Source organism: Podarcis vaucheri, assembly GCF_965113315.1.
Source record: "Podarcis vaucheri genome assembly, chromosome: Z".
Taxonomy (NCBI): Eukaryota; Metazoa; Chordata; class Lepidosauria; order Squamata; family Lacertidae; genus Podarcis; species Podarcis vaucheri.
In genome coordinates, this window is record NC_138758.1 from 9,921,562 (window position 1) to 9,935,487 (window position 13,926).

A 13,926-nucleotide genomic window follows, 5' to 3' on the forward strand; every position below is an offset into this window, starting at 1 on the left:
TAAATACAGAAGACCCTTGGGTTATGTTACTCTCGAGTAACGTAAACTTCGGCTTGCGAAAGTGGCAAACCCGGAAGTGTTTTTCCGGGTTTCACCACTCGCTCATGTGCAGAAGTGGCGCCTCTGGATACGGATTTTATGGGGTGCACACGGACTCCCAGAACAAATTAAATTCGTATCCAGAGGGTCCACTGTGAATAGATAGATAGACAGATAGATAGATCTTCTGTGGTATAAAAACTGGACTTTTTTTACTGGAAGTTACAGGACTGAAACAAGTTACGCTGATTGGAAAGAAAGTAGTGTGTCCATCCCAAAACCTTTGCAGGTCCAAACAGTATTGAAAGTGTGATGGCAGGTAACTGTCCCAATACCATCATGAGCACAAATAATCATGAATGCATGGATAACAAGGACATCTGGAGGAAACCTGAGATTGCATTAGCTTTATTTGCAGCTGAATAACACTGCGGGGTTATATTCAAGGTAATCATACCACTGCAAAAAGCATCTCTCTCCCATCCTATACATATGCCTTTGATTTGTTCTCCCTAAATGCAGGGCAGTGTGGAAGTGAAAGAACATACCTCTCTGCCTTTTTTCCTGTGTTGTCTCTGATGAAAAAGCACTTTCTAGGCAGGGTTATTACAGTAGTAATATCAAGGAAATTTTATGAAAAGCGAAACAATTCTTAGCATTTTTATTTTTTTCTACTGCCATTACAGAAGATGACAGCTTCAGAAAACGGCTCACAGGCTTCTGTTTTCAGTTCTGATATACAATATGCTATTTGGATAACCATCGCATACACAACAGTCTGTATGGAGAAGCAATCTTACTAAAATATGAAAATAATTGCTAATTATTTTCCTATTTCCAGTTAGATTGTTTCTCTGTTAAGACTGATGTACAAGAAATCTCTCATCCCAATGCTTTTCTTGCTGGTCAGAATTGATCTTTGAAAAGCATGCAACCCTTATTTTCAGTATATTATTTACTCTGTTGGCAGTAAAACATTTGCTGCTAAAGTAAATTATTTCAGATGGAGTCTTCAAATCATTATGAAGAGTGCAATTAAAACCCAGGCCCAATTAGCAAACTAAATGTACACTGCTAATCTAGCTTGCATATATTTAATTCCTTGTAATTCCAGATCGCTCTGAAGATATTTTTTTTAAAAAAAAAATTAAAAATTGGCAAGTGTAAATAACTGACCTGTCGCCACAATGATTAATAGCTTTAGAGCAGAGGAGGGGACGTGGATCAGGTTGTTACTACATCCGTGCCATGTATTTCAGCTAAGTAAAAGAATCACCCTGATAACGCAGTAATTCCTATACACCGTGCCACAATAAATAAACATAATGGCTTTTAAACGGGGATAAAAAAAAAAACAGGGATAATTTGACTGATTATGTCGCTGGTTTATTGGCTTTGGCTTAAGCTGTGTTTTGATTTCATTTCATATGGCATTTATATCCCACCTTTAGTCCAAGGAGCTTAAGATGACATAGTTCATCCCTCCCTGCATTTTCTCCTCACAACAATGAGGTTAAGGTGAGAGACTGTGACTGGCCCATCTCCACCCAGTGAATTCCATGGCTGGATGGGAATTGGAACTCTGGTGTCCCAGGACTGAGTCTGACACTCTAAATACTAGACCACACCAGCCCTCAGTGACTTTTGCACTGTTGCTTCTTTTTGATACCCCTGAAGATATGGGAAAATAATATCTGGGATACAGCAGTGTCTGAACATCTCACCAGACACAGGAAGGCAACGGAAGGGATAATGAAGAGACACACCTTCTGGTAGGTACTGAGCTGAATCCTAGAACAATAGAATCCAGAATGCAGCAGTCTGATTAGTCCGCAGGAGCCGCCCAATCCAGCTCCAGGTGGATCAAGTGAATCAACCAAGTGAATCAGCGACATGATTGGCCTGCAGGAGCAGCCAATCAGGCTCCTGGATGAAGTGAATCAGCAACCTGACTGGCCTGCAGGAGCAGCCAATCAGACTTCTGGAGGAGGTGAATCTGCAACTTGATTGGCCTAAAGGAGCAGCCTGGAATTAGCCAATCACACAGGGCCCATTGTGTAAATGTATATACTGTATATACTGTATAGCTAGACGTTTTGGGGAAAGATTCACTCATTGCTACTATGAGCAGAATAAAGAGCATGAAATTCACACTCAACTCCAAGTATATTTCACCTTCCAAGAAACGTGGACCCCTTTCTTTAACTATGTTAATGACCAAAACCAAGATCTTGTTATACAAACCACTCAGTCTTCTCAGTGGAGAGGTTACGTTAACTAATAGATTTGAACACTGAATGTGTGAGCTTATGTCTAAAGTCAACGGATAGAACAAACACCATAAGATGTACTGCTGGATAAGTGTTTAATGGTTCTTGTACAGTGGTGCCTCGCAAGACGAAATTAATTCGTTCCGCAAGTCTCTTCGTCTTGCGAGTTTTTCGTCTTGCGATGCACGGTTTCCCATAGGAATGCATTGAAAATCAATTAATGCGTTCCTAGGGAAACCGCCTTCAGACCAGGTCCGGGAACAGTCTGTCCCCAGACCTCTTCTGAAGGCTGGGGGGGGGACAAGGGCTTTTCTTCCCACCCCCAGCATTTTAAAAAACCCCGGGACAGCGGAGGACTTCTCCGCTGTCCGGGCGATCTTAAAATGCTGGTGGGCGGCATTTTAAAATCGCCCCAGGACAGCGGAGGACTTCTCCGCTGTCCGGGGCGATTTAAAAGCCCCTGGAAGGCAGGCAGGGGGGACAAAAACTTTTTCCCCCCGCCAGCCTTCAGAAGAGGTCCTTCAAAAGCCCTCCGGGACAGGCAGGCAGGGGGGAGCAAAGACTTTCGCCCCCCGCCCGCCTTCAGAAGGTGTTCCCGCCCCACCGCCCGGCTTCGGAGGAGCCTTCCGAAGCCCGATGGCGGCGGGAGGAGGTGTCCCCGCCCCGCCGCCAGGCTTCGGAGGAGGTCCGAGGACAGTGGGGAAGACGCGCTGCGCTTCCCCGCTGTCCCGGAGATTTCCCTATGGGCTGTCGTCTTGCGAAGCAAGCCCATAGGGAAATTCGTCTTGCGAAGCGCCTCCAAAACGGAAAACCCTTTCGTCTAGCGGGTTTTCCGTCTTGTGAGGCGTTCGTCTTGCGGGGTACCACTGTATTATTATTTTTAAAAACTCAGTAAATATTTGTTTAAAAACATCACATAGTTATAATTCTGTGAGCTTAAATTGTGTTGTGTTGTTAATATTGTGATTTTATGGTCAATAACTGTTATCTTGTCATGGTAGAAGATGCAATTTCAGTAAGTGTTGCCAAAACTCCCTCTTTTGCATAACTATTCAAGGTGTCAAAGCCCTGCCCTCTTTTGCATCCAACCACCTAGCTGCTTAACCTTTCCTCTAAAGCTAGGGTGCTTAATGGAGCACCCTCGGGCATCCTCCTAGGACCTAGGCCAGTGTTTCCCAAACGTTTTTGGGCAACGGCACACCTGTTTACCGGAAAAAAATCTCGCGGCACACCACCATTAAAGCCCCGCCCCGTGACGTCAGCGCGCAGCGTCACGCCGGGAGGGACGCACAAAAGTGAACGTTTTTTCCCTTCCCCTTGCCGGGGTGGGAGGAGGCAGCAGAGCGAGGGACTGAGGGACGGCGGCAGCTGAGGCGGCGGCGGCTGTTGTGGTGGTGGCGGCGATAGCGGGCGGAGGAGGAGCCGTCGCCGGGAGTTGCTGCTGCTGCTGTTGCTGCTGCTGCCCGGACATGCCGGCCTCCTCCTCCTCCGCTGTCTCGCGCTCCTCCCTTTTGCGCGCGCTGCCCCGCCGCTCGGCACCACCACCGCGGAGCCGCCCCCGGCTCGACGCGGATCCTCGCCGCCGCCGCCTCTCGCCGCCCGACTCGCCCGCCTCCCTCCCACGGCACACCAGCCGGTGTCTCACGGCACACTAGTGTGCCGCGGAACACCGGTTGGGAAACACTGACCTAGGCACACCTCCAAGGCCATGCTCCCAATTACCTTTAAATGAGTATACTGCCTTTGCGGGGGGGGGGGTTGTTTGCTTGGGAAGTTGCCTGTTTGGGGAAGATATTGCCAGTTTCTCTGTCAGTGTTTTTGTCTTTGTGGGGGTGTAGGTGTTTTGCCTGGAGTTTTTTTGGGGGGGATGTTGAGGATTCTTAGGTTTTATTCTGTGAAATATGTATTTACTACAGTTTCTTAGGTTTCCAAATGTGCCTCCAAGGTTCGAAAGAGCCATGCTGTTAATTGCATTGGTGTGTTTCCACTCTCCACCTCACTCAGAAGTAGGGCCATTTAAGCAATTGTTTTATTTAGTACATTATCAGACAATGTTCAGTGAGTAGAATCTGAATTCCAGCTTCTGGGCTTTGAAAGAGTAACTGTTATAATTTCACCTGCACAGTAATGGGTATCACTACATTAATTTTTTTTAAAAAAAACATGCCAAGAGCAACAGCTCGAGAGACGTTTATGGGCCGGGATGCATAAAGGAATTAAGAGAGTTCTAAAATGACTGGGAACCTAAAAGCTTTCCATCAAAGCAGGCTCGTTCACAATGAAGAGGGTAATGCAGATTACTTCCACAACTTGAACTGCATCCACTTGTATGATTAATAAGAACACTATTGATTGTTGTCTTAGCATTTCATGTACTGATGGCTCTTTTATTTGGCAACAGAACATTTTGTTATGCCTAAAGACAAGCAGAGAAGAGGCTGAAGAATCTCAGCCCTGATGGAACTGCTTTTAAAGGATGTTAAGTAACTTCCTCCTCTCAATTTTTACTAAAGAAGAGTGCTTCTTAGCAACTCGGAAAAGTGGTTGCTCATCACCAGCTTTGTAAATAACATTCACAAGCAAGTTACTAGCAGAGTCTTAAGACGAGTTGCCTGTGCATTTCTACATTACGACCAAAAGCTAAAATCCTCTTTTGTAAAGATTAGGAGTATGTGAATGTTTGTTGTTTAGTCGTGTCCGACTCTTCGTGACTCCATGGACCAGAGCACGCCAGGCACTCCTGTCTTCCACTGCCTCCTGCAGTTTGGTCAAACTCATGTTAGAAGCTTATATGTGAATATAGGAAGCTACATATACTGTTACAAAAGTTGGGTCCCTCCCGCTCTCTCTGCTGAGTGGTGGCAAGAGCCTATGTTACTCTAAGAACTCCCCCAGGGTCTGTGGTCGTTTGGAGAATTAAGATATAGAGGAGACTGTAGTAGCTTTAAGAAACATGGCTTGTTCACCTATTTACACCTGCAGTCTGCATGGAGGGAGTCCAGATCTTACAGCATGGTCATTTCAAGAGGGACTTGTCCCTGTAGCAGCGCACCCCGCCTTCAGCCATCCTGCGCCAAAATGGATCCCAGTCTCTTCTTCTTTCTCATAACCCCTTGCTACCAGTCTCCCTTTTCTTGTCACCTCAAACACAACCTTCCAAACCCCTGTTTCTGTTCGCACCTCAGGGCAGGAGGGGAAGGACAGTGCTCTTGCATTGCCAATGGCCCTCTTTGTTTCTTAATGGCCCCAGCCTGGTCAGGCCATTTTGCATAGACTAGCCCAAGAATTCCTCTGAAGTTTGTATTTCTCCCTTCACGTTACAAATCATCAAAAATCCACCACTGATTAATTTCTTGGGTTGCTTTGGGGGGGGGGGTGTTCCCCTCCCAAATCTATAACACTACTGAATTAGACCACTGGCCCATCTAGCTCAGTCCTGTCCACACAGCAGCTCTCCGGGATTTCTGAACTGTCCATCCTAGCATTGTCTGGAGATGATGGGACCTTATACCTGCAAACCAGATGCTCTATCACTGAGCTAAGACACTTCCCCAAATGTTGGAGGGCATGCTTGAGCTCCATGCCAGGAAATGCTTCACTTGCTGCTTTATACTGAGTCAGATCATTGTTCTATCTAGTCTCCTAACTCCTCTCAATACCCTTAAACTCCTGGGGTAGGGGGAGTCTTGGCTCTACTTTAAATGCATAATGCAGATGGGACCTGGGCTAGAGCCATTTTGCCTGAAGAGCCTCTTCATGGGTGTGTGTATTCTGCTATGCATCTAGACCAAGCATTCCCTGTTGAATGAAATGCTACTCGAACCACATGTGGACTGGTTGCAATTCTTTCAGGAACAAAGCAACCCACTTGACACATACACTTATCTATGCCACTTACTTGCTGTCTTCTGGCAAGGGGCTTTGCAAAAAGGTCACATTCTTATGAAATATAATTACTGTATAATATTGCACTCTAATCCTAATTACAAATGAATTATTATTTCTAAAGGCACTTGGCACACAGCACAAAACCAAAATAGAAGACAATCCCTGCTGGCAGGCATGCCTGTTAAAATGTCACAAACATTTGCAGAGAAATGTCACAGTCTGTACCTCTTGCATCTCATGACCTTTTGGCCTCACTGTTAACACACACCCCCTCCCAGCTATACATATGTAAAACCTGCTAGGGTCTATGGAAGCCTCTGCCAGCGTATGTGGTGCTCTGGCACTGCACCAAGCTCCCCTGTATAGTCCTCCCACTCTTAACAAAATGTACAGTTCAGATCTGGGTTTCAACAGATATTTCTATACCCTCCCTTTATTCCTGCTGCCGCCACAGATTCTATTTATCTTAATATTCCACTCACAGCATAGCCAAATATGAGACATGTGGTATAACGCAACCATTTGTTAAACATCAATAATTAAAAGGGTTTTATAATTACTTGGTGTAAAGCAGAGGTTCCCAAACTTATTTGGCCTACCACCCCCTTTTTAGAAAACAATCTTCAGCACCCTCTTGGAAATCTACCTTCTTTAAGCAAACAAATAAAAAGATGCGGCAACAAATTTGCGCTTCCTTTAGGTAACTATATTTCTACCTATGTCCTACACATAGCAAAGAAAGATGTTATTGTAAATAAGACACCCTGAAGATAGAAAAATCCGCAGCCCACCACCCATTGGCCAAATAGGCAGGCAAGCTGCAATCCAATTCCTGAGCTTGAATGAAGCCAAAAAGAGTTCACCCTAGGCTGGGAAACACACACACACACACACACCCCAGCATGACCACTAGATCCATGAGAGGTGTTGTCACCATTCCACAACAGATGCCCAACCTGGCAGTAAGTGTCATTACACAACAGATGAAACATGTTTTTTTCTAATTTCTCTTCTCTTCTTTCTTTATGCTTCCATAGCCCCCTTATTTTTATTCAATGCCTCCTGATTGCACCTGAGGATACTACCGCCCCCCTGAATCGTTCCAGGGCCCCTGGGGACGGTATGGCCCACTTTGGGAAACACTGATGTAAAGCATATGTTTTCAGTTTATCTTATTACCTTGTTGTTTATACAAAATGGCTAATACACTACTAACCCTATTTTAGATAAAAGAATTTTGCTCCCCATTCACCACCAACTCTCATGCTATCAACCACCCACTCCCAAATTCAACTCCAGCTCAACTGACTCCAAACTCAGCTAAACTGAGCCTCCACTGTCTTGCCATCAGTAGTCAGACTTGCTTTTTAAACTCCAATCCAAGCACCATTCACGACCAACATTCCAAACCCACTCTCTCTCGTTCTCTGCCTAACATTTTCCTTACTTCCTCTAATATACTTACCTATACATTAATTACTCTGTTAAAACACATGCATACAATTATTTAGTGGTGTCCGCCCTGTGGAACGCCCTTCCATCAGATGTCAAAGAGATAAACAGCTACCTGACATTTAGAAGACATCTAAAGGCAGCCCTGTTCAGGGAAGTTTTTAATGTGTGGCATTTTAATGTATTTTTAATCTTTGTTGGAAGCCACCCAGAGTGGCTGGGGAGACCCAGCCAGATGAACAGGGTACAAATAATAAATGCAATCCTAAAAAATGTTTATTCAGAAGTAAACCCCATTGAGTTCAATGAGAGCTTACTCCAGAGGAAGTGGTTTAGGACTGAAGCCTAAAAGAGCACCTTAACAGACTTGCAGGAGAATCATAATGCCATCCACACAGAAGTAAGTTACATTCTGTACAATCGGGCTTCCACTGTTAGGCTGCAATCCTGTACACACTTACTTGGGAGTCACCCCCCTTCAACACAGTGACTTATGAATTAATTGCATATTCTAAGTATTTTTGCCGAGAAATCTCATTGAGTGAAACGGGTCTTACGTTGCAATCCTCACCCCACTTACCACACAGTAAGCCCCACTGAATTAAATGCAACTTATTTCTGAGAAGACATAGGACTATAACCTTTCTAACTAGTAAGTGGGCTTAGGTATGGGTTCGCTGTGGCAGAACTATATGCATAACGTATTATATCATTCACATTGGGATGATGGGTGCATTTTGGGTTGCCAGGTCAGGAGCATCCCAGACCCTGAGATTTCATGGCCCAAACCTGAGACCTAGAGTCAGGCCCCAGTGATGCCATCAAGCATGATTATATTAAGTATCTGATAGCATGTCATTCCAATAAGAAACACAAAATCAAATACAAATGAGCAGATATGTCACAGCCTGGAAATTAAGATCCATAGCAAAAATGGATGTTCCCAGATCCAGCTGAAGTGAGGGGATCATTCCTTCTGAGACACTTATAGAGCCTATGCTTAACGGTGCTTGCGAACAGCTGGTGCTAATGATGCAATTGGCAGTCAGTAGCTTATGCATTTACCTGACTAACTATACCCTCCTCACCAAAACTTATGCCAGAACTTCCCAACCCAGAGTTTTATTTTCTTCTGCCTCAGAGGCAGCCCACACCTCACCTGTTTTCTCCCTTAAATGATTCACCTCATCCCCACTCCACTCCACTCCAAATGAAAATAAATAATCAATACCTCCTCCAGTCCAGACTTCAGTTTCCATGGTCTCTCAGCATTCTGGTCTCCCCTGATCAATCTTTCCGCTTGCTTCCTCCAGCTCAGTTGATAAAAACAAAAGGCCATCCAGGAGTTGCTGTGGGCGGCAGACGCAGCACAGCTCTTGCTCCTTATGCGCTCCTCTCACTTCACACCAGGTGCCTATTAGCACTCATGGCTCCCTCCACTGGAGCCCATTTTGATCACATTCGAAACGTACCCTTGACACCGACAAGCACACACCAACTGACAGCCATGAAGAACATCTTGTACTGTGGCTATTCTTATTGTAATTATTTGTATGTTTTTAATAGATTTTAGATATGTATACTATATGCTAACTTAGCAGTTCGAAAAGCAAACCTGTGCAAGTAGATAAATGCATACCACCACTGCAGGAAGGCAAATGGCATTTCCGTGCACTCTGGCACTCATCGTGGTGTCCCGTTGCACCAGAAGTGGTTTAGTCATGCCGGCCAAATGACCTGGAAAGCTGTCTGTGGACAAACGCCAGCTCCCTCAGCCTGAGTGCCATACCCCATAGTCAAATTCGACTGGATTTAATCGTCTATGGGTCCTTCACCTTTACCTTTAAGATATGTATACATTTGTTTTTCTATCAATGTCTTTAATGGTTGGTTGTTTCTGAGTTTTCAGTGGTTCTCATATTTGTCTGTAAGCTTCCTTGAGTCCTTTCAGTGAAAATGGCAGGGTATACAGTGGTACCTCGGGTTAAGAACTTAATTCGTTCTGGAGGTCCGTTCTTAACCTGAAACTGTTCTTACCCTGAGGTACCACTTTGGCTAATGGGGCCTCCCACTGCCACTGTGCCGCTGCTGCCCGATTTCTGTTCTCATCCTGAAGCAAAGTTCTTAACCTGAGGTACTATTTCTGGGTTAGTGGAGTCTGTATCCTGAAGCGTCTATGTTATGTATTGGGTTTAACACATTTTATGTTACAAGGCGCATTCTAACCAATCGTATAAGCTTTGGTAGACGAACGTTCTAATGGCAAGTAAGTGCATGCACTTTCAACTGTCAACTGTCAACGGTCAGTTCATGCTCGTTATTATTATTGTGTTGTCCAGTCATTCGGTTCTTGTTTTCCTATGAGTAAGCTGTTGTCGCTTACAAATGTTGAATAAACATAGTTGAGGAACTTATACTGCCTTGGACTTCTGACTTTTTCTTAACATTTAACATTGGCGACTAGGATGGGATAGATGAACTCCCGCTGGCTGCCAGAGGCCCAAGACCGCACCGCAGAACCGTTGCCTGCAGCCTCACAGTTAGCGCAAACTTACTACCACGCTGGACTCAGCAAATAGTCCCAAAAACGAGACCGCACCTGCCGCATCTTCGCAACCACCCACAATCACACAAGTGACTGCTCCTGTCCAAAGATGGCCACTACTCATAGTCAGCTGCCACTGGACTTCGATATGAGCCATCCTGCAGAATGGTCGCAGTGGCTCCACCGAATAAGGAGCTACGTCCGACTACAAAGCTTCACTAGGGAGGCAGACAAGGTGGATGTGCTACTGACGGTGCTGGGAAGTTCCGCCATCACTCTACTGGAAGGTCTAATGGCACCCAGGGACATAGAGGCATGCACTTTCAATGAGCTGACACAGGCTATGACAAGACACCTCACGCTTCAGCCAACTAAGAACCACCGCTGCTACGACTTTGCACAGAGAAAGCAACAAGTGCAAGAGTCAGCGAGTGAATACATCACAGTGCTCTGGGCGATTGCGATGTATTGCCAATTCGCTGACATCAAGGAATGACTTCTCAAAAGGTTCATCAGTGGCGTGCGAGACAGCAAGCTTCTGGCAAAAGACAACATCATGATGATGGAAGCAATGAATATGGCCACTGCCTTTGAGAAGGATAATGCCAACGAGGCGGTCCACAGCCCACGTACTGAAAAGAGAACTCACCGCATCCAGCAAGACCGGTCGTCTTCCGCAGATTCCTACAATAAGGATGTCCACTGAGCTTCGGACCAATCCGACCGACACCACCGCTCCCAAGCTACGAGAGCATTGTTGAATCAGCGACCATCTGACGCACCTGACTGTGCGTCTGACACACGCCAGATGTGGAGAAAACCAGGAGCGTTGGACATGCAGGTTCCGGGATGCCACATGTCACTGCTGTGGGAAGACTGGGCACATTGGTCGAGTCTGCCCGCTCCAAGACCTCCGGAACATGACCCAAGCAACGTGTCCACAAGGCCTTCATAGAGGAGGAGTTACAGTCCACCTCTCCAGCTAGGGTACTTAAATTTCCGTCCCCAGGGTCCAATAAGCTTAGGGTACAACTCAAGATAGAGGGAACCCGGTGTACTATGGAGCTGGATACTGGCTCATCCTACTCCATAATATCTGCTAAGACTCTGAAAGAGCTTTGCTCGAAAGGGTGGCCCTCCTCTCTGCCCGGCCCCCGTAGTGCTGCGGGACTTCCAGAGAAAAAGAATCCAGCTAAAGGGGATGAAATTGGACCTTCAAGGTCCAATTTAAGAAGTACACTAAGAATTTGAACCTCATCGTAACTGAAGGCCCACTCACTAGCCTTCTAGGCCTAGAATGGTTTGGACCGTTAGGCTTAGGTATTTCAGGGCTTAATCAGATTTCCCCAGGGGCAGATTTCAAATTGATCTGCAAGGAGTTTCCATCAGTCTTCGACGGAACCCCAGATTTCCCTGTGGTTCAACCCTACGGTGCAACCCATTCGGGTCAAGGCCTGTAGAGTCCCGTCTGTGCTTAAACCCAAGATTGATGAGGCGCTTGATCACTTAGTCGCCCAAGGGGTCTTAGAGCCGGTAGCTTCAGGAACCTGGGAAACTCCAATAATCACACTGGTTAAGCCGGACGGCTCAGTCCGTATCTGTGGCAATTACAAATGCACCCTGAACCGGGTCTTACAGGACCACACGTACCCGGTTCTGGTGGTGAGCCACATGTTAGCAACCCTGGCTGGAGCAAAGATCTTTGGGAAGCTGGATTTAGCGCAAGCTTATCAGCAGCTAACTGTTGACGAGGCCACCACAGACGCCCAGACAATCATGACTCATGGGGGTGCTTTCAGGGTCAAACACCTACAGTTTGGAGTTAGCATGGTCCCAGGGTTATTTCAGAGCCTAATGGACCGTCTCCATAAAGGCATCCACGGAATCACGCCGTTTTTCAACGATGTGCTGATAGCTACACAGTTGAGAGAGGAATTTGCCGCCGGATTACGGATAGTGCTCCAATGGTTCCAGGCGGCAGGAGTTAAGGTAAAACAGAAAAAGTGCCTGTTGGGAGTGAGCAGTGTGGATTTCCTGGAGTTCTGGGTTGACACGGACGGCCTCCATCCAGCAGAGGACAAAGTGTGCACCATTTGCGACGCCCCAGACCCAAAGAGCAAGGCAGAGTTACAAGCCTTCTTGGGACTTCTTAATTTTTACCACGTGTTCCTGCCACACAAGGTAGCCGTAGCTGAGCCTTTGCACAGGCTCCTGAACAAAAAAGTGCAGTGGGTCTGGGGCCCTCGACTGGCCAAGGCGTTCCGAGGGGTCAAAGACTTGCTTGTGCCCAACCCAGTGGCACACTTTGATGAAATGCTCCCAGTGGTGCTGGCTTGCGACGCTTCCCCTTATGGAGTAGGCGCAGTACTGGGCCACCAGCTTCCAGATGGGAGGGAAGTCCCAGTGGCTTACTTCTCCTAAACTCTGACATCGGCGGAGCGCAACTACGCCCAGATCGACAAGGAAGGTTTGGCAATAGTTAAGGGAGTCAAAAAGTTTCATGACTTCCTTTATGGTCAGCCTTTCACTATTGTTACCGACCACAAGCCACTCCAGGGACTCTTTGCGCCCAACAGTCTTGCACAGTCTTCTTAATAATAATATAATTAAAATGTAAGGCGCTCTCACCTACCAGGATATACAAGCTCTCCTCCTGCTGAAGGGGTACAGTTAGGGTTACCCCAGAAAGCCCTAAAAACTGTTTGTGAATCCCCCCCCCCCAGCCAGGCCTCGGAGTCACTGCCACCTGGGAGTGGCCAGGCAAACCTGGAGAATTCAGTTCTGGCAAGCCTAGGTATGTTACACACACACACACAGAGAGAGAGAGAGAGAGAGAGAGAGAGAGAGAGAGAGGTTGTAAACATGGGAGCCAAAAAGCTATGAAAAGAGATACAGCCTGACAGTTATATGCAAGGCTGATATTGTTAATAGCCACCATAGAGTGTTCTATTAATGCTTATTATATCGTATTGCATAGTAGAGTGTTGCACAAACATAGCCAATGTGATATTAGGCCAGTAATTAGCTGTCAGCCTACATCACAGGGTACAAGGATAAAAGGGGCTAGGGAACAATATATGCTACTTATGAGTTTCTTGGAAGAAATGTGGGACATAAATGTCTTAAATAAATAATACAGTTGTTGTGATTACTTTTTAATCTTATGGCTTTGATTTTATGCAGTGTTCCTAACATCCACTGTTTTAGTAATAATTGTTGCTAATTGGATGTTTTAAGAGCTTGATTTTAATTACCTGCTCTGGGAACCCCAGGTTGAAAAGTGGCAAGCCTGCTTAGACATCTAATTTTTTTATGCACTGTTTTCAACTACATTTTGGCCAGTCTGTTATATCTACCATTTTAAAATCTGTTTTTATTGCTGTTTTAAAAAGGCATCTTATACCATTTCATATCACCCACTTATGAGATTGTTTTAAAGTAGTTCTGTATATAAATCTTTATATGTATTAATCAGTCATTCTTGACACAGATTTTTTTATGGAGAATATCTTAATTGCTGTTTAAGATATAGTGTATTAATATTTTCCCAGTGAATTTGTACTGTTGCTGGGGGGTTTTTTAAGTACAAATGCTATCTGCAGATGAACCTGTATGAAACAGGCTGCACTGGCCACAAAGTAATTAAAAATAAAAAATATATAAAAAATTGGGTTATAACCAACTAATACAGTACACCACTGTATCTCAAAAGCACAACTGAAACGAACAAAC

The 13,926-nt window shown here is 45.5% G+C and overlaps 1 long non-coding RNA gene across 1 annotated transcript in view; it reads right to left on the reverse strand.

Annotated features, from left to right (window-relative positions):
- The window catches only part of LOC309523492, a 109,759-nt gene extending 96,912 nt beyond the window's left edge, over positions 1 to 12,847 (reverse strand). Inside the window, exon 1 of the long non-coding RNA XR_014215406.1 lies at positions 12,827 to 12,847. This is a non-coding gene — a long non-coding RNA (uncharacterized lncRNA). The remainder of the gene's footprint in view (positions 1 to 12,826) is intronic.
- Positions 12,848 to 13,926: the final 1,079 nt, after the last annotated feature.